This window comes from Triticum aestivum, chromosome 7A, assembly GCF_018294505.1.
Source record: "Triticum aestivum cultivar Chinese Spring chromosome 7A, IWGSC CS RefSeq v2.1, whole genome shotgun sequence".
Classification (NCBI taxonomy): domain Eukaryota; kingdom Viridiplantae; phylum Streptophyta; class Magnoliopsida; order Poales; family Poaceae; genus Triticum; species Triticum aestivum.
Window position 1 is genome coordinate 707,661,770 of NC_057812.1, and position 21,289 is coordinate 707,683,058.

Here is a 21,289-nt window from a genome sequence, read left to right on the forward strand (position 1 = left end):
GACTTGGGGGCTGGATATGGTTGGGCCTTTCAAAAGGTCCAAAGATAAGAAGACCCACCTCCTGGTGGCGGTTGACAAATTTACAAAGTGGGTGGAGGCAGAACCTGTTAGCAAGTGTGATGCGGCCACGGCAGTTCAATTCATTAAAAAAGTGATTTTCCGGTTTGGTTTTCCACACAGTATCATCACAAATAATGGTACCAATTTGTCCAAAGGTGCTATGAAGGAGTTCTGCGAACGGGAGCACATCCGGCTCGACGTTTCATCAGTGGCACATCCACAGTCCAATGGTCAAGCAGAAAGAGCCAATCAAGAGATCTTGAGAGGCATCAAGCCCCGGCTCATGGTTCCTTTGCAGAGAACGCCGGGTTGTTGGGTAGAAGAATTACCATCTGTGTTATGGAGCATCAATACAACGCCCAACAGATCAACAGGATACACACCGTTCTTCATGGTTTATGGAGCGGAGGCGGTTCTCCCCAGTGATATCCGTCATGATTCACCTCGTGTAACGGCTTATATTGAAGCGGACAACGAGACAGCACGCAAGATGCTTTGGACCGGTTGGATGAAGAGCGTGATATCGCAGCCGCCCGATCGGTGATTTACCAGCAGGATCTTCGTCGTTATCACAGTCGCCGAGTCAGAACCAGAACCTTTCAGGAAGGAGATTTGGTGCTTCGGCTCATCCAAGATCAGACTGATATGCATAAGTTATCCCCACCTTGGGAGGGGCCTTTCATGGTCAGCAAGAATCTGCACAACGGGTCATACTATTTGATCGATATTCGAGAACATAAGGACTCACGTACATCAGAGGAGGAGACCAACAGGCCGTGGAACATAGCTCATCTTCGGCCTTATTATACCTGAGCCATTGGTTCTACTTATGTACATATTACAACAATGTATATATTAACTATAATAAACCGGAACCTCAGCTAAAGCGGGGTATCTGTTCTTTTACATCATGTGTGGTTACACGGAGTTGTTCTAAAGCGGCTTCCGGTTTACCCCTTGAGTTCGCTTTGCTAAAAGCATCGTGTTATATCACTTGGAGGATTGGTCGTGTCCGAACCAATACCATGCCTCTTGATAGGCGAGAGCCACCGGATCACTTGGGGACTTGGTCATGTCTGAACCAGTCATGCCTCTTGGTCGGCTTAAGGCCACAGAATCACTTGGGGGCTTGGTCGAACCCGAACCATGACCATGCCACTTGATCGGCATAAATGCCACGGTTTCATTTGGGGACCTGGCTGACTAGAACCATAGTTACACCTAACGGGAGCTTGGTCATGTTCGGCCATGGTAACACCATCTGATCAGCTCAAATAAACCTTTTTTTGCAACGTTTTGTCATTTCACTTGATTTACACTTTTCTTTGAAGGGTTTTTTTTGCTTTTTTTGCGTTTTTTAAACCGACAAAGTTTTTTAACAAATCAATTGATGGAACACAGTTCACGTCAATCCGGAGACTATTTGCCCGGTTTGATCCTTGTTGTTAACATCCTCTTATGGAGTAACACGGTGTTTATTATAACCCGGCACGGTTTACATGGTAAACCAGCGTCATATATATATAGCAGCTGTTATCTCCTCCAATAGTGTGGGGTTACAAAACTCCGCTTCAAGATTGGCCAAGCCAACTTCACGCTCAATGATGGCAGGTATTATGTATCTCAAAAATTTGATCATATACTTAAAATTTTGTTTTGGATGTTTTGATTTCATATATGCAGACATCATATTCCGCCTGACGGTACAACCGCGGTGGCACTTGACGAATTTTTCATTTCAGAAAGTGTTTTGGAAAGTTCATTACCACAGGAAGAACAAATTATGCACGAAGGCATATCAACATCAAAGGTATCAGCTAGCCTATTACAAGGCAACATGGTGCCCATAATAATATAATTGTTTTTCGCAAAGGAGAGGCAGTTTTAAAACCGGCTTCCGGTTCAAGCTTGGTCACCAGCCTGGCCTGATGGTTGTGGGTCATCCTGCGCCGCTTCAGCCTCCGTTTCTCTACCCAGTGGCTGGAAATCCACAGTTGTCCAGTCGATTCCCATTAATGCTTGAAAAACAGCTTCATCATGGATCAGCAATGACGGGTCAATATCGGGAGCGTAAGTATGCTTACGGATTGGAGGGATCAGATTTTCCGATTCATGGATTGGTGCGGCTATTCGCTTGTTCTGACTGTCATATTGGGCTTGATAATGAGACAAGTCTGCTTCCTCAGCCAATTGACAAGCTAGCGGACGTACCTCCCGGTTTATTGCTCGCAGATCCGCTTCACCAAATTCTGACCCGTCTTCCTTCAAGCTGGGATAGCCCTGAGCCGCTTCAATAGGATCAAAATCCGGCACCCAGGCTTTTGCCCAGATTAAGGCATTGATTGCACCGGTTCGAGCAGCAGATTTCTTCAGCTCTTCAACCCGGGCAGGAAGCACCGACAGTTTCATCAGAGTATCTTGAATCAAAGTGGGCGCCGGTTTGTTATGAGATGCGGTACAGATGATCCACTGGGCACCAGTATACAATTGTTCAACCAATGTATAGGCGGCTTTCAGTTTCTTTCGCACATCTGACCCCAAGTGACCAATGCGTGTCCCTGAAATATCATAAAGGGTTAATAAACCGGAGACTTTGTAAGGAGGCAGAGCCAATTCAGAAGGCAAAGTGGCTTACCAAAGATAGCAGTACTCATGGCATGCATGTGCCACTTTATGTTGGTCAGTTCATCCGCCACTGGTTTTAGTGCAGCCTCGACATCCTCTGCTCGTTTGATCAAAGCGGACTTTTTAGTGGCCCAATCTACCCGCTTCTTCTTGAAGCTCTCCTTAAGCTGTTCCATGGCGCTTAAAGCGCTGGCCAATTCCTCTTTTGCTTTGGAGGTTTCAGCCTATTGGTTTTTCAGGTTTTCTTGGAGATCGGTGACTTGGTTTTCTTTCGTCTTCAGCTCCGCCTGCATGCATACAGATATATGCTTCAACAAATCGGTATAAGGATTCAAGTACCAATCACATAACAAGTTATGCACTTAGCACTTGGGGGCTAATGCATATTCGATCCTCATCTTTCAATTGCTTACAAAGTCCCAAGATCAATACAAGTATTCAACTTGGCACTTGGGGGCTAATGGCTATTTGCTCGTATATATTCTGATGCGGCAATTTCAATTACTTAAAGTACCGGTTTAACTACGTTAAGTTGAACCGGCCCTTGGGGGCTACATCAGCGAATTTCAAAGCATCAAGATTTATATTGGTAAGTCCCGGTTTGAAAGAATATTATAAACCGGCCCTTGGGGGCTAGGAGAGTCAGCAAGAATGGAAGCGAACAAGCAGGAAGGAGCATATGGAAGTTACCTCATATTTCTCTTTCATCATATTAACCAGACCAGCTTCATAGTCGCGACTGGTATACAACTGGTTCAGATAGCCGGAATGGATATCTTGGGCGTTCAGAGCAGCATAAGTTGCCAGATCAGCGTTCCACTTGCCTTTGCCAAAGGTAGCAAATTCTTCCGTGGCAGAATGTTTGGATAAAGCGACAGGATTGCTTGGCTCAGTATGGCCAGTGCCAGTAATGACAACCTCATCATCCTGGGTACCGCCGGTTTGCACTAGGGCTGTTGGCTTGTTAGTAGGTTTTGCTGGACCGGTGGAGCTTTCAATCCGGATGGAACCTGTGGGCTGATTGACAGGACCTGAGGCGTCAGTAGGTCTCTCTTCAGCAATAAGATCATCGTCTTGCTGCGGTGGATCGTTGGGTATATCCTCAGGAATAGCCGTTTCAAGATTGGGTGTCTTGCCTGGTTCAAGAACGACATCTTCTTCGGCCGCTTTGTCCAGGCGGGCCTTCTTGCTTGGCCTAGGTTTGGCCCTGAGAAGAATAACAAATCAAATACATCATATGTTCTAAGGCGATGTACTGCAAAACATCACAATAAGTATAGCTTACCCAAGCACCGTTTTGAGCGGTGGGAGCTGAGTAGCCGATGACTCGCCAGAAGATGAGTGGGAAGTAACCTGGTAATTGGAGTCAGACGGATTAAGAGGTTGACGAAAGCAGCCCGCTTTAGGACAAGCACTGACAAGCAAATTAGAGACCTCTGAATGGCGTTTCTGAACCGGACTGTTCGGTAAACCGGCGGAGGTAACTACCTGGCCGCTGTGCCGGGTTGTGCGACGAGCTTCGTGTTGTTGGGTCTTCATAAGAAATTTAGGATCCAAATAAGCAAGAGGATGAGAAAATTTAACTTTCCGGTTTGCCTGATGGATTTTTTGTGAAGGCAAAGTTTCTGAATCGGAAGAGAGAATAATTACCTCTGCAACATCCGCGTGGCTGGCTTCGGCATCATCCTGACAAATATCATCATCAATAAGACGCATGAAAAATAAACCAAGTGAGTCAAGCTCTACCTCAAAGTCCGGATTATCCACATCATCATCATGGGCCGGATTAGAAGATGCGGTGGTTCTTTTCCTGTGGGCAGTCTTCTTCACAGCTTTAGTCTTTTGCCGAGTTGCTCTTTTCGGTTTGTCTGGTTTTTCTGGTTTCTCTTGCGGCAGTTTCTTGCTCCAAAACGGATCATTGCCCTGATTACACAGACACTAATATTAAACAAAGACCAGATATATCATTAACAGATTCAGCAAAAAGAAAAATCAAAGACTTACAGCTGGCGGTTTGTTGGTGGCACAGAAGGGAAGCAGGCCGTTTCAAGCACAGGCGTGTTCCAGTTCATTCAGCATCTTATTCACAGCCTCTGTGATTTCTTCATCGGTGAGCTGGATTTTGGAATGTCGCAGTGGGTCATCAACACTGCCAGTATACTCGCACATCAAAACGGAGCGTTGACTAAGGGGCAGTATGCTCCATGATATCCAACAGCGAGCGAGACCAACCCCTGTTAAACCGTTGGCCATAAAGGCTCTGAGCTTTGACAGTTGAAGAGCATATTTACTTCTCTCCTGAGCAGTCAATCTTTGTGGAAAAGGGTGTGTATTGCTGAGCCGCTCTGGACGAAAGCCCGGCAAGGGATTCTCACCAGCAGGGGAGGTGTCTTTGCAGTAGAACCACGTCTGATTCCATTCTTTGGTGTGGTATGCAGTTTGGCGTGAGGGTATGTAACCTCTTTCCTTTTCTGAATCGCCACGCCACCCAACTCCGTATTGGAGCCGTCAGTAAACTCAGTACGGCGGTTTAGATGGAAAAGGTCTCTGAACAATTCCACTGTGGGCTCCTCTTGAAAGAACGCTTCACAAAGCACTTGGAAGTGACACATATTTGTAACAGAGTTGGGGTCAGTATCTTGTGGATGGAGCTGGAAATCGGCTAAAACATCCTGGTAAAATTTAGAACCGAGCGGCTTAAAGCCCCGGGCTAAGTGATCTACGAAAACAACAACCTCTCCTTCTCGAGGTGTGGGAGGGCATTCTTTGCCAGGAGCCCTCCAATGGATGGTATCTTTGCTTCCTAAAGCACCAATCAGGACTAAATCGTCCAGTTCAGCCTCTGTGACGCGAGAAGGAACCCAATTGCACTCATACACTTGCTTGGCCATGATGGAATCTACAAGGTAGAAGATCCCGGTTCAAAAATGCATTTGATCAAGATACATTGGTATGGGCACTGTTAAACCGGAGACAGAACTATCTGAACCGGAGTTTTATGAAGCAACAAGCATCTGGCGGTTCAATAAGGGGACTAATGGCATATACCGGTTTGGAAAAAATTTCTATAAGGTTAAACCGCCTGATCTAAGCATTGCGGATGGACAAGTACGCAGAAACAGGTTTCACAAGATTTCCTTATAGCATTGGATCTGAAGCAAATTCAGAAAAAGAGATAAATACTTAGAGGTTCAAAGGAGCAGTACCGAACCAATGAGCAAAACGTTCATATAGATCTATGGTTTGAGATGCATAAGTGAAGGAGAAGGTCAAACAACTATCATTGCACAGAGTAAACATTTGCGGATTCATCTAAAGATCTATCTTATGAGCAAGAGGCATATGATGAACACTGAAGAACTGTGAAACCCTACGTCAGATCTGCGGGGGAAAGGATAGAAGATTTACCGGAGCTGAGGAAGATGCGGAAGGTTGCCGCGATGTTCTGGTGCGCTCAGGTTGATGCAGCGGCCAAGGATGAGGCAGAGGTCGACGGCGGCGGCGGAGCTCCGAGGCTGGCGACGCGAGGAAGACGAAGAAGGCACGGAAGGAGAAAAGAAATGACCCTTCGGTCCTATTTATAAGGCGAAAGAACATGAGTCAGGCGCGACAATCAAGGGGCCACAAAACGGAGCTGTCGCCTCGATTTCCACCGATCTATTAAACAAAGAAGCATAATGGATAGCTTCGTTATGACAGGTGACATCACTGCGGTTTACAGCAATCAAAAAAGATGACATCATGGCGGTTTACCAATTTATAAGAAGATGTTGAAGATGAAGCTTTTATTAAAGAATTGACATGAACCTGTTCAAATCAATCTGGGGCCTAATGTTGGGGATATTACTACTGGGCGTAAACCGGCCTATCTGGGCCGGGTTAACTTCGTTAGTAGTTAAGTATGTTAAAGCCCAAGAAGACAGAGGAAGGCTCAAGGCCCATAGTCGGTTCAAGGCCTGTAGCCGTAAACCGGCGTTAGTAGCTAACTTGTATTGTAAGTTAGGAATAAATAGAGACCAAACCGGACACATTTATGAGCCGGTATTGGGACTCCATAAGCCGACGGGAGTCACCCGTGTATATAAGGGGATAACCCGGCGGCGGTTCAGGGACAACAGACAACAACTCGAGACATAGGCAAAGCTTGTTTGCTCCCTAGTCATCGAAACCCCATCAATTCCATCACAACTAGACGTAGGCTTTTACCTTCATTGAAGGGGCCGAACTAGTATAAACTCTCTTGCGTCCCTGTGTCCGCTTTAAACCCCTTCAAGCTAACCCGTCGCGATGGCTCCACGACTAAGTCCTTTCTCTAGGACATCTGCCGTGACAAAACCGCGACAATATCCGTAGATCCCTTTTTCCTGTGTAGATGCTTCATTATAGCTAACGAACTCATCTGTACTGGATTTTTAGGTCTAGAATATTTTCTTTTTGGGACAGACATTTGATCCAAAATAATAATGATAGCTTGGTGAAACTTGTTTATGCCAAGACTTAGCTGGATTCGCTTTTGAAAGAATCTGTAGTCATGGCGGCTTACCGCTCCGGCTTTCTTTTCCTTATATGTCATTAGCCCTTAGTTAAGCCGTCGTTACTTGTTTTTACATCTTCATCCTTTAACTGTTAATCTTGTTGTAAACTGAACCGGCATGTTGTTTTTTCTTTTTCAGTTCCTTGCACATCATGCCATCAAAGACACCCACCATCTGTAACTGGGTCCCGTCAACCATAATTGAGGATCGGTTAAAACCGTCATGTCTTATCGTGCTCCTAACCTGAAAGAAGAGCGACCCAATCCAAAAGACGGTGAGGTTATTGTCTTTACTGACCACATGAATCGTGGCTTCTCACCGCCAGGTTCAAAGTTCTTCAGAGAGGCCCTTCACTTTTTCAAACTCCATCCTTAGGACATTGGGCCCAATTCCATATCTAATATTTGTAACTTCCAAGTGCTCTGTGAGGTGTGTCTTCAGCAAGAGCCGACTGTAGAACTGTTTAGAGAATACTTCTACCTGAACCGGCAGAACGAGTGCACCAATGGCCTTAGCTTAGAGCTTGGAGGCATCTCAATTCAGCGCCGGCAGGGTGCTGTCTTCCCTCTCATAGTTTTACCAAGTCACCCAAAGGACTGGAAACAAACTTGGTTTTACTGTCAGGACATCTCACCAGCCAACGAGAAGCCACTGCCGGGTTACCGCCCCGATCGTCTTGACTCCAAGTTCGCACTTCCAGATAAACTTACTGTTGCTGAATGCAAGAAGCTGCTTCCATCCATCAGAAGAATCAACACTTTGTTGGGGAACGGTTTAACCGGAGATGATCTAACCCGCTGCTGGATCTCATGGCGGGTTATTCCATTAAGTCGTCGTTCAAAATTGATGTATGAATATGGTGGAGGCCCGGACGACTCTCTTCGTCATAGCCCGGTTCAACTAACCGAAGAAGACATTGTCTCAATGTCAAACCTTTTGGTGAATGGGAAATATGAAGACTGCAGTATTGTTGGGTTAAATCCCTTCTGTAAACTTAACCCGGTACCAGAAGTAAGGATCTTCTGATCTCTTTTCCTTTGTATTTTTCCCAGTCGTGTCGTTTAGCACTGATCCTTCCTCTTGTCTTTGTAGGACAATTCTGACTTTTGGAAAGTGAAATATGACCACGAAGCTACCAAGAAGGCGAAACTCGCTGCTATGAATGCTAAGAAAACAACCTGGAGATCAAAGAAGAAAAAAGAAGACCACTGCTGAAGATTTGATGAAACTTGATGACACATCTGACTCGAAGGTAGCCCTTGATTCCCTTGGCCAATTTTTTAACAATCTTATTGACACTGATCCTTACCAGGATGACACTGGGGCCAGTCAGGCCGGGGAAGCAGAGGTAACTATTATTTCCTCCAACTCAGAGCCCTTACCAAGACACAAAGTTTGACGAGTGATCCGTAAAGTAAGGTTTTCTAACCCTTTAGCTCACTTGGATCCCAACTTTCATTTAAAAAAACAGCAACATGGAAGCCGCCAGGAAGCTGGGTTTGAAGATGAACCGGCCGTCGTCCTTGAACAAACTCCTCGGAAACGTCCGAATGAGGTTTACTTTTTCTGTTTTGAACTCTTCTTTAATGGATCCTTCTCCTTGTATTTCTTTTAACTCTTTTTTATTCTTTCAGGAGGTGTCTCGTTCCTCTGGCGACTCTTCGCAAACCCAATTCTCGGCTTTCAAGACTGCTCCCGGGTAATCAGAAATCCTCCTTTCTTTCGGGTTGTTCAATTCTATCTTTATACTGACAATCCTGCAACATTTTTCCTTAGCGGCCAAGCTAAATCAAAAAAGGCGAAGGCAGCAAAACCGGCGGAAGACCCGCCAGTGCTGGAATCTGACCCGGCTAGGCTGTCTTCTCCATTAACTGATGCTCCCGAAGACCCGCCTATTGACAATGAAGCAAATCCTCTTGAGCTGTCTTTTGACGAAGCCATTGTGAATCCTTCTACAGCTGGACCGTCAAGCTCAGCTAACCCGCCGTCTCCACGTGCTCAGGATGTTCAAATTACTGGGAGCCGCTTTGTTTAGCCGGGGAACCCAACGGTGCTGGCTTGGTGTACAGCAAAGCAAGAAGCATTGGAAAAGCAGAAAGTTCGCTTTGACGTTGCCAACTATGACCATCTCAATGCTACTAACATTTTATCCGGCTATCTCAGTCATGTACATTCCAGTCGCGAGATTGAGATTGAGATGGTCAAGCAGCTTCAGTTGAAGTATGAGGTATGTTTTTTCTTCGGCTTACTTGTATTCCGTCAGCCCCCAAGTCTTCAGATTATGAGAGAAACGGTATAACCTGTAGACTCAAAATATAGGCCGAGATTTTTACCTCTGAATTTTTGCTTGATATTGATAGAAACAAACTTCACCTATAGTCCCCAAGGACTGGTTCATTTTGATCATAAATGAATCGGTACTTTAGAATTTAAAACCGTCTTCAATGTACTTAACACTCCGGCTTAACCTTGATAAACATGTTGAAATGCATACATTAGCCCCCAAGTGCCAAGTGATGTTACTTTCTAAGGTACTTGGGACTTTAAATATGTTTGTAGAGTTGTAAAAATTTGATTTGGCATACATTAGCCCCCAAGTGTCAAGTGGTTTATTCGTAAAGTACTTGAGACTTGAATTTTGAACTTGGATATTTGAATTTGAAACCAAGTCTTGACTCATCTGAACGTTTCACAGAATGCCTTGTCTGAATTGAACTCTCAATTGACTGACGCAAAGACTCGGATAGCAAGCCAGGAGACAGAAATCAAGTCTTCTAATTCCAAACTACAAATAAGCCTCTCTGCAACGGAAAATTTGAAGACTAGCTTTGCTGTCAAAGAGAAAACTTGGGAAAAGGAAAAAAATACTTCTGATCCAACAAGCTGAAACAGGCAAAACAACTCTGAAAGAGATTTCAACAGAACTAAATGGTTTGAAAGGGCGAGTGTCTCAGATGGTACGTTGCCTGACTTGACATTTTGTGTGTTTTTTGCCACACCGGAGTATAATCCGCCAACTGACTTTGTGTAAAATTTATGCAGGTCCTCGAAGCAAAAACCTGAGCCAAGACCCGTTGATTAAACTGAAGGTAGTATATACTTTGGTAGAACATTTGTATATCGGCGCACAATGGGCTCTGGCTGCCATCTCTCCTGCTAATCAAGGTCCCAACCGACTCAGCGATGTCCTAAAGAAGCCGTCTATCCTTCCTACCAGATTCCAAGAAGTAAAACGCTCCTGCGCGTGAGCCAGAGCTTTGACTGCCCTAAGCCGCTCCAAGGCTTGGGTGCCAGACCTAGACCCAGCGGACGTAGCAAGAGGCTATCCCACTGTGAAGGAGGACGGGTCTCCTTTTGATCAGGATGACTTCATGGCTTGTGTACGCGAAGTCCGGCCTCGGGCGATTAGCCTTGGAGATGACACCAATGTTGACAAGTACCAGCCGGGTTTTGATAGTGAGAATAAGAAGATGGCCACTCCCTCATACAAAGTAACAGATTTGATCCCACCAATAAGAGAACATACATTTGCCCCGGAGATTGACCCGGTCGGCCTGATCGATGATGAAGCCGAATTTGTCGCCGTGAATGGCTTTGATTGGTCAAAACCCAATTTCCAGCAAACAGAAGGTGGTGAACCGGCTAGGGAGGGACAATGAGCATCTTCATGGGCTTATAAAGCCTTGTAATAACTTAGTTGTTTAAAACACCGCATGTTTGCTTATGCCATCACGCATAAAATACTTCTATGTGAACCTGTGTTTCCTGATACCAATGTATGTGTTACTTTTAATGCTTGTCTCTGCAATGTCTTGAACTCTGTTGCCTGTACACACAAAGAAAATACTGGCTTGTCCGGCTTAAAACCAAAGAGGTTTGAAAACACCCAGTTTATATCCCATACGTTTGCCACGATAGAAAATAGAGACAGATATAAATAAAGGACAAGAACTGAAGCTAACTCTGTAGTTAACGCAGCAGGTAAGTGCATACAAGTAGTAACCATACCTTGTCCCCTTGGATCCTTAGATCGTCGGTTTAAATAACCCGGGAATTTTGATAAGTCCTTTATAAGAAATCAATGACTGCTACACCTTGATAGGTTGCACCTTTTGATCCGTAAACCGCCGGCGTGAACGACCCGGGCGGCTGTGTTGTCAAATAGTTGAGCCGGTGGGGGAAACCAGGCTAATTGTTTACAATATGTAAAACAACAAAAACTAAAAGACAAGTAACAGATAATAAGCATGATTTAATCTTGTATTCAAAAGGTGGGTGTTTCTGATTCGAATACAGTCAGTAAACCGGACCAAAGGGGTTAAGCTAAGGTTCGAATACAACCATATAGCCCCCAGTGGCTTTGGCGTTGCGCCGATCAAGAGGGTACCGACAGCTATGTTCTCTTTCGTTCGAATACGACCTATGTTTGAACAGGAAGCCCCCAAATGACCTTGAGAGGTTTTTAACGACCTTGATTCGAATATGATCCAAGTCGGACTCAAGAGGGGTTAATTATGATTCGGATACGATCAAGAAGCCCCCAAGTGAGTTTGGCCTTGAGCCAATCAAGAGGGTTACGACATCTATGTTCTCTTTGGTTCGAATACGACCTATGTTTGAACAGGAAGCCCCCAAGTGACCATGAGATTACAGCTTTGATTCGGATACAATCATAAGCCGGACAAAAAAGGGTAAACTTGATTCAAATATGATCGGCTCCTTAATAGTTTTTGAAAATGATAAAAGACGTATGATATTTGAAAAGAAAAGAGACCGATGGTCTTACTTTATTGCTTATCATGATATATACAATGTGAACGTATGTACATGATCAGAGCCGGTGGCTCAGGTGTAGTATGCCCGAAGTTGAGCAATGTTCCATGGCCGGCGGGTCTCCTCCTCCGACTTACGTGAGTCTGCATGCTCTCGAACATCAATGAGGTAATATGACCCATTGTTTAAATTCTTACTGACCACAAAGGGTCCTTCCCAAGGCGGGAATAACTTGTGTGCATCTGAGAGATCCTGGATGAGCCGAAGCACCAAGTCGCCTTCCTGAAAAGTCCTGGACTTAACCCGGCGGTTGTGATAACAACGCAGGTCCTGTTGATAAATTGCTGACCTGGCTGCTGCTAAGTCTCTTTCTTCATCCAACAAGTCAAGTGCATCCTGTCTGGCTTGTTCATTATTAGCTTCAACATAAGCCGCCACACGGGGTGAGTCATGACGGATGTCACTAGGCAATACTGCTTCTGCTCCATAATCCATGAAGAAAGGTGTGTAACCCGTAGACCTATTGGGCGTAGTGTTGATACTCCATAACACCGAGGGTAATTCCTCTACCCAACAACCCGGCGTTCGCTGTAAAGGAACCATAAGCTGGGGTTTGAGCCCTTTCAAAATTTCCTGATTGGCTCTCTCAGCTTGACCGTTGGATTGAGGATGAGCTACAGAAGAAACATCAAGCCGGATGTGTTCTCGTTGACAAAACTCTTCCATAGCCCCTGGGACAGATTAGTGCCATTGTCAGTGATAATACTGTGTGGAAAACCGAAACGGAAAATCACCTTTTTCATGAACTGAACCGCCGTGGTTGCATCACATTTACTCACAGGCTCCGCCTCAACCCACTTGGTGAATTTATCAACTGCCACCAGGAGATGTGTCTTTTTATCCTTAGACCTTTTGAAAGGTCCTACCATGTCAAGCTCCCAGACCGCAAACGGCCAAGTGATTGGAATCATCCGGAGCTCTTGAGCCGGCACATGCGCTCGTCGTGAAGAAAAGACAAGTCGGTGATATTGGGTTCATTAACACATATCTCATAGATGCAACTCAGGTTAAATTTCATGCCGCAGATACCGAGGCCAACTTGCCACGATCGTTGGTAATAAATGAAAACAAAGATATAATACTCTTTCCTTACAACTTCAAGTGAGTGTTACTGTCTTGTGCGTATTCGGCTTCCCTTATATATTAGTCAAGGTTATAGTAATGTAATTGATGAGTTATGCATGTGTGTGCAGTTACCACTATATTCTCCTAGAGATTAAGCTTGAGCAGGGACTAGTAACTGTCTTAGAGTCAAGACAAAAAGATCCCCGGGACTATGCGGACATGACTGAAATGCTCGAGAAGTAAGTTAAATCGATCATTATCCACCATATCAGCAACTTTGTTCATTTCCTGATATATCAAGTAATTGTTTTCTTTGTCTGGCAGGGTTTGGAAAAAATTCTCCAAAAAAGCTCCAGGACTCCCGAAGAAGCTGCAATTTAGACACCCGAAAGTAAGTACTATAGTAGCATGTTCCGTGCATCTCCTATTGATTTGGCATTCTTGCTTATCAGTTTGATTGACCTCTATTTCTTGTAAAGTGGTTGTGGCAGGAACAAGGGAATGATTTCTATGGATACTACGTTTGCGAGTCCATCCGCCACACGACCTGTGAGCGGGGCTACGCTGACGAACAATATGAAGTACGTAAATAACAACATTCACAATTTTATTTTATTACCATCATTTGTGTTGAGTTTCATTCATTCATATATATATGTATTGACCCCCTTCTTCAAATTAGATGTTTTGGAAGCGGGATGAACTCCTAGCACCAGCTCGCATGCGAGCAATTCAAGAGGAATTGGTGGCATTCTTTCTTGACCACATGATCGCTGAAGACGGAGAATACTATGTGGACCATGAGTCCGTATGATTATATTTGTAAGAGATAATTATTGTATATATGTAGCCGGTAGTGTCAGATAGATATACGAGAACTTGTTGTTCGACCAATCTCTCGGAGAAGGAGAGGTGGTCGTTATCACTTCTCTTTGTATGCATATATGTTCATGACAATCTTCTGTTTCCTTCGTTTGCTTACTAGCTAGCTAGCGTGTCTAGTCCTCTCTATACGTATGTATAGTATGTAGCGTCGACCAAGCACGGACATAACAGAGGACACTTCTCTCTATTAATTATAGCTAGCTAACACAATATATGAAACACCTAAATTAACCCCCCAAAACCCCCAAAACCCCCAAACCCCCCCCCCTTCAAAAAAAAACAAAAACCCCAGCCACAGAAATGCTGACGCGTGGATGCCTATTGGTCCCGGTTGGTGCCACCAACCAGGACCAAAGGGTCTCCTGCCTGGGCTCCACGCACAGGCCACGTGGAGGCCCATCAGTCCCGGTTCTGGATTGAACCGGGACTAAAGGGACAGGGCATTAGTACCGACCCTTTAGTCCCGGTTCAGGAACCGGGACAAAAGGCCCTTACGAACCGGGACAACATGCCCTTTTTCTACCAGTGCCCTGGTAAGATTTTTTACTATTACGACATCCGCATCTTTTGCATACTTCTAAAACTAGTAAATCATTGCTAACTATGAAGTTATTACTATGTTTTTCAACAGAGAATCCCAGAGGATTGTGTGCCTCATTTGATGTATCAGAATGGTAGCCTTCGTGTTTTGAACATATATCCAGGTCATCCTACGAATCTCAATTGTCCATACCGGATTTCTCAAAGAAGTGGAGACATGCTAATCAAAAAATGGAAAAAATGTATGGCCAGTCGTAAGGAGGTTCTTGGAAGCAAAAGGAAGCGAAGCGCAAGAATTGGAGACATGATGATCTCCATTCTCCATAATGGAGAGTCAGAGTCTATATTGTTTTATGCTATTTTACCTTAAAGAGGGTATTTAGGTCCTACCTGATACTGATGATCATGTGCTAAGAACAATTAAGTAGGGTTGGTTTGATGACTATCAGGATGATGATCGTATGACTTGTTATTAATAACGAGTAGAAGTTGTATGATGATGATTAGTAGGACTTGTTATTATGATGATGTGCATGATGCGAGCATGAAGAGTTATTATATATTTGTGGGTGAAATGAACATGGATTGAAGTGAAGTGAAGGCAACATGCATGTGGTGCATGTCGAAAGTGGTACAATCCAAACTTGATCAAGTTAGGATTAGTATTACTTTCGGCATGCACCACACGTTGCCTCACTTCAATCTAAGTCATGTTTAGGCATAGTATTAGCAGTAGCACGGAGATCAGAGAGGACACATTTCTCTATTAGCTACCTATACCAACCTAAATTAACCCCCAAAACCCCTAAACCACCTCCTTTCAAAAAAAAAACAGCCCCTGAAATGCTGACGCGTGGAAGCTTATTGGTCCCGGTTGGTGCTACCAACCGGGACCAAATGCCCTCGTGCCTGGGCTCGCCGGAGCGGCCACGTGGAGGCCCATCTGTCTCGGTTAGTATAAGAACCGGGACTAAAGGCCTAGGGCATTAGTAACAACCCTTTAGTCCCGGTTCCCCAACCGGGACAGATGGGCCTTATGAACCGGGACAAATGGCCATTTTTCTACTAGTGACTAGATAACAATTTCATATATAGTCAACATGCATCCTCAAGCAGTACTAGGTAGTCTTACATCCACACATATATAGCAGTTCTACTAGGTATATATAGTCATACAACCACACACACATATGTAGTTCTAGATGATATCGACGACGATCATCAACCTCAAGCCTGGGCGATGGGTGTTCCTGATAGTAATTAGGATGGCCTGTCCAACACGAAGATTCTTGCCAACGAGGAATCTCTTCCACCCAACCGAGTTTAAGTGTGTGCGACCATCCGTGTCCATGCAGTAAGTATAGGTGGTGACGAAGCCCCTTGCGGTAAGGAGTAGTCCAGCTGAGCCTTCTTCATCAGGCTCGATACCACAACTCACAGATAAGCTCTTTGGCAATTTCTGAATAAAAAAAACATATCAATTAATAAATAGCCTCGCACATACTCTTGCAAATATATTCCTATTAAGTATAGATTTCTACACTATCAAAAGACACAGTACTACACATTTGTTCTAAGCATGAATTCTACTAATAAGTATATATGGATTATCTACACTATTAATAGTTCCTTGGATTCTACACTAATAAGCATGTGATCGGACTCTACACTAAAGCATATTGTCGACTAGATTCCACACAGCATATCATTGGACTCTACAATAAGCATATCATTGGATAATTTACGTTTGTAAGTATAACATAACTTATCATGCCGATCGACGATGGTACTTGTCAGGCGGGTCACGAATGGCACCCCGATAAAGTCATCACATGACGGAATTATGTCCCATAGGTTGCACACCTCCTCTTCGCTCAGCCTCATTCTTTGAGCTATGATGGCTCCATGAAGTGGGTCCTCATCATATTCATCGAGTGGGTCCTCATCATCTTCCACAAGGTTGATATAAATGACAACCAGCTTGGGTCTTTCTGCTCTGAAGGAGAAGCTGATCAACTCACCACCAGTAAGACGCATGCGGGCAAGGAAACGGGCCCATCCATCTCCTACAATCTGCGACATATTGCGTCCTTTCTCGACCTCCATAGTGTACGCCCCCCCAGGAGCCTCAAATGTCACAGTGTCTCCTATCAGCTTGTTGAATTTCAACCTCATATTGCATGGGACGATCTGTGTAAAAAAGCAAAATGACACAATGCAGTAATGCCAACACTAAAATAAAAATAGTTGTTACATTTTATATAATTTCTTGCCGCCGCATGACGAAAACTCGGCTGGAAGTAGATGCCGAACATCTTGCTAGTTGCAAGGCTGTTGGCGCACATTGACTTGCACAGTCGACATGGTGGTGGTGGTGGTGGTGGTGCCATTTTCCTAAAGCAATATGAGCAAAGGATTAACGATCCACTTCACAGGAAAGAAAAATAGTAGCATGTGATATTTTTGGTTCTTCTTAAGTTATATTTTCATAGCTTACTAACACCTTTTAGAATAGAACCAACAGCTAGCAGGCAAATGCCAAATCTTGTGTATATATCGCGGATATCTCTAGATGAAGAGATTCTTCCGCGAGAAGCAATTTGATGGACAATTATAATCCAAAGATCTAGTAACATATATGATGACAAGGTACCACCTACCAAAGCATTCCAGCGGCACCTATTGTCGAAAAAACTTTTCACAAATATCTACCAAATCAGGGACTTCAGGGTATCATCTACCAAGACATCTATATATCAATCTTTCTATACCAATACTAATTACAGACTCCCAAAAAATTACCATGTTAATCAGTAACTAGGAGATGTTAATCTGGTGGAACCGATTTATTATGGTGTAGATCCACCGATATAATTCCTTTTTTTTGCGGGGCACCGATATAATTTGTGGCTCAATAAAAAACATGAAGGCCCACAATCGGTTGTAACAATAGAATCCAGCAAAGATACGACCCCTTCTACTTCTTCACCGTTTATTCCTTCTCTAATTAAAGCATTCTCTATCTCTTTGGTTCAAATAAAACAATCTATATCTACTCTCCAAGATCCCTATAATTTACGAAAAGCCTAACGCCCACACGTGTGGGCGTTTGCACCTCGCCCACACGCTTGGATCCGCGTCCGTGTGTGAGCGCACGAATCTTGGCATGTTTTTAGTGCCACGTAGGACTGGGCTGGTGTGTGGGCATTCATCCGGTCGCCCACACGGCTGTTTCACCACACGGGAAGGGCTGGTGTGTGGGCGTTCAACAGTTCGCCCACACGCCACTTTTCACTCACGCACAAGGGCTGGTGTGTGGGCATTTGCCATCTCGCCCACACGCCCGTCTCATCTCCCACACCCAAGTTGCCACTTGCCATGTGTTTTGCAGTGCACATGGCAACTGCCCTAGTGTGTTTTATAAGCAGGTGGCAACTCTCACTTTTTTCTTACCCGGACATCTCAGTTGCCATGTTTTTTGCAGGGTACACGACAACTGCCCTAATGTGCTTGTAAGCAGATGGCAACTCTCTCTTTTTTACCCGAACATATTGTTTTGCCATGTCTTTTTGTAGCGCTACACGGCAACTGCCTAGTGTTAGTAGGTGGCAACTTCGAAGGTTTTCAAATCATGGCAACTGTAGTAAATCAGACCATACATGGCAATTGCCTAGTGTTAGTAGGTGGCAAACCCCTAAAGTTTTCAAATCATGGCAACTATAGTAAAGCAGACCATACATGGCAACAGCTGCAGTTGCCCAAAAATGGCATCTTGAACTTTTGACATGAGATGGCAACTGCAGTTGAGCAACCATGACAACTGTAGTTGTCCGACATGGCAACCGTAGTTCAGCAACATGGCAACTGCAGTTAAACGAACATGGACGAGGGTCTGGACCATGACAACTACGAGCACGCGGTGACTGTCACGCGGGGCGTGCGGGACCACGAGGTACGAGGCCTGACGTACGGGGCATGTGGGCTCTATCTTTTTTCGCCCACATGCACGTGTGTGAGAGGGGTCGGGAGGGAAAAAAAGATGTGTGGGCATTACTTGTTTTGCCCACACGTAAGTGTGTGGATTGTTTCTTTTATACATCACACAAAATGTGTGGGCAGACTCCCTAACGTCCACACGTGTGGCACTTATCAGCGTCCATAATTTATTGGTGACCGTCTCTTATCTCTCCCAGGCATGTAGGAATAGGAAGACCATCTCCCTCTGGCGCCTCTACTTTTGCCATCGTGTTAGTCCATTAGAATCCAATGGCGACTCTCTCGCTCAAGCCTTCTCCTCCACTTTTCCATAAATTCCGTTCTAACCATCTCCTCATCCGGCAACTATTGCGACGTTTCCTCTCCACGTTATGACCCATCAGCGCTGCCGCTTCTCAGTCCAGATGATGCCTCTCCCGACGTGCTTCTTGCATGAGTTCCTGCGAGGAGCAGTACGGCTAAGCAGATGGAGGTGAGATGAGGGCTCGATATGTACCTGCAGCAAGGAGATGATGGGCCTAATGTTACCAAAGTAATAGATATCCTCCCTCCAATGCCATGGCAGGCCGCAGCTGTCCTCTCGAGTTCTATCAAATTCGCTCTTCGCTTGAGATTCTGCCACCACAGGTAGCACATCGTCCCCCCACCTCTTTTCTCTCCCATGATCTAAAATGATTTTCGGTTGGATTGACCTCCATTGTATTTCCAGCTGTGCATGTTCGATCATGGAGGTTGTGTACATGCGTGTTGCCATGTTTCGGTCAATCGAGCAGCCTTCTACATAGACATCTGCTAGCTTCCTGAAGGATCTCATCAGGAAAGAATCAAGTAGCTCAAGTCATCATGGCGCCACAACCCTGCATGAAACCGACACCAGTGCGTTTGTCCTTCAGTTCTCCTCCCTGACCTCGGCTACTTCAAGTTTTCCTATCCCCTATCTTTGTGTATGTGAACAACTCCATTGCAGATTGTGCACACGAGCGAGCAGATTTATGTGCTTCCATCAGCCGTAGGGCTGCCAGGGTCCTGGCGTCCTGCCAGAGCGTCCAGCGCTTAACGCAATCAAGTAATATGGCAGCCACTTCCCAGTAGTTGGACCAACGAACAATTACATTATGTTATATTCTTTTGCATTTGATCCGCTTCCTGCATTGATCTGGAAAAATGATCGAGGCTGGGAGCACAAGGTGACCGCATGGTCGGTAAATACAATTGGCTGCCGGAGACCAGCATTATTTTTTGTGACTGCTACAGTGTTGCTATGGTTGACCCCCTATTGCAAGAGAAACATAGCAACAACAACCCTGTTTGTCCAGGTATGACACCATCTGTGTCCACTGATGTGGTTGAAATTTGACACTACTGCAGGTACTCCTCAATATATGTATGATTTTATCGACTGTAGTTTGTTTATGGATGAAACTGGGGGTCACGTATGCATGCCTCATGGTTATGTATATTTATATAATGACAATACGTGTTGAACTGGGACTGTTTTTTTGTTAAAGTTGGTAATATTGTCCGTGCATAAGCTCTTTCTCTTTTATTATTCTATAAAAAAGGTTATTTCTCTTCATTCTTTCTTTCCAAGAAAATCGATGTAATCAACTGCTTCACTAAAGAATTTAAAGCCATGAATAGATTTATACAAGCGTAATAAGTTTCCAATTATTAGTCAGATCGCTATTCTGTGGCTGCCACTTCCTACATCTGCACATATACATCCTAGATTGTGCATGGTATATATCTTCCAGGCAACATAAGCAAAGTATAAATCTTCATACACTAACAGCTGCTTCCATATTTATATTTGAGCTTATAGGCACACTTATACTTCTTTGACGTATTGAGTGATATAATGTTGTTTTGCATTGCTGCCCGTAAAATCTGAAGGAATTTTTTTTGCGTGTAAATCTTATGGAAATTTGTGTCTGTTTTATCCCTTGACGAGTATACTGAAGGGCATTCATTTGAACATGCGAGGGATTTGGACTTTATGACGTGATTTAGTTTTAGGTTCATCAGCGATGGTACCATGAAAATAATAAATATTGGGAGCAAATCACAATTTATAATGATTTGATTGACACTAATAACAAGAGTGGCTAGGTCACCATTGAAATTGCTGGAAGTAACCGATGGAATTATGTGCGTATAAGGGTTAGTTAAATGTTGGTTTCTACTTCATGTCAGGTCCATTGCTCCCTATGCAATGCGTTGTGATCCTTTTGTCCAGATCTCATCGGCATGCACTTTCATTACAAATGTGCATAAAATTATTTATTGGTTGCAACATTTGTTTGGATATCGAATAGCATTGCCTTTCCATTATTGTTTTGCATATGCACACTCGCTACCTACAAGTTGCGCTTGATTGTTCTGTTCACTCAGATATGTTTTGTAACAATGCATCTGTTTCTATTATTGTTTTACTTTGTCACATTTCATAAATATTGTCTAATTAGACCTTATTCTTTTGTTTCCTTCTAATCCATGTCGTATATATTTGCTGATTTTTGGTTCTCTACACGTCACCCAGTTAATGCACATCATATCGGTTATTTGGACATGTCATAATTCAATGGTTAGGCTGAGCCATGGAGCTCATTTTTTAGGCGATTATACCTAGCTTGAAGTGTTCATTCAAGTACCCTTACTGTGTTAACAAAATATAGGACCTCTTTTATTTGTAGTAGTCAAAAACACATGGAAGAGAAAACACATGTATTATTAAAATCACGTAAAACTAT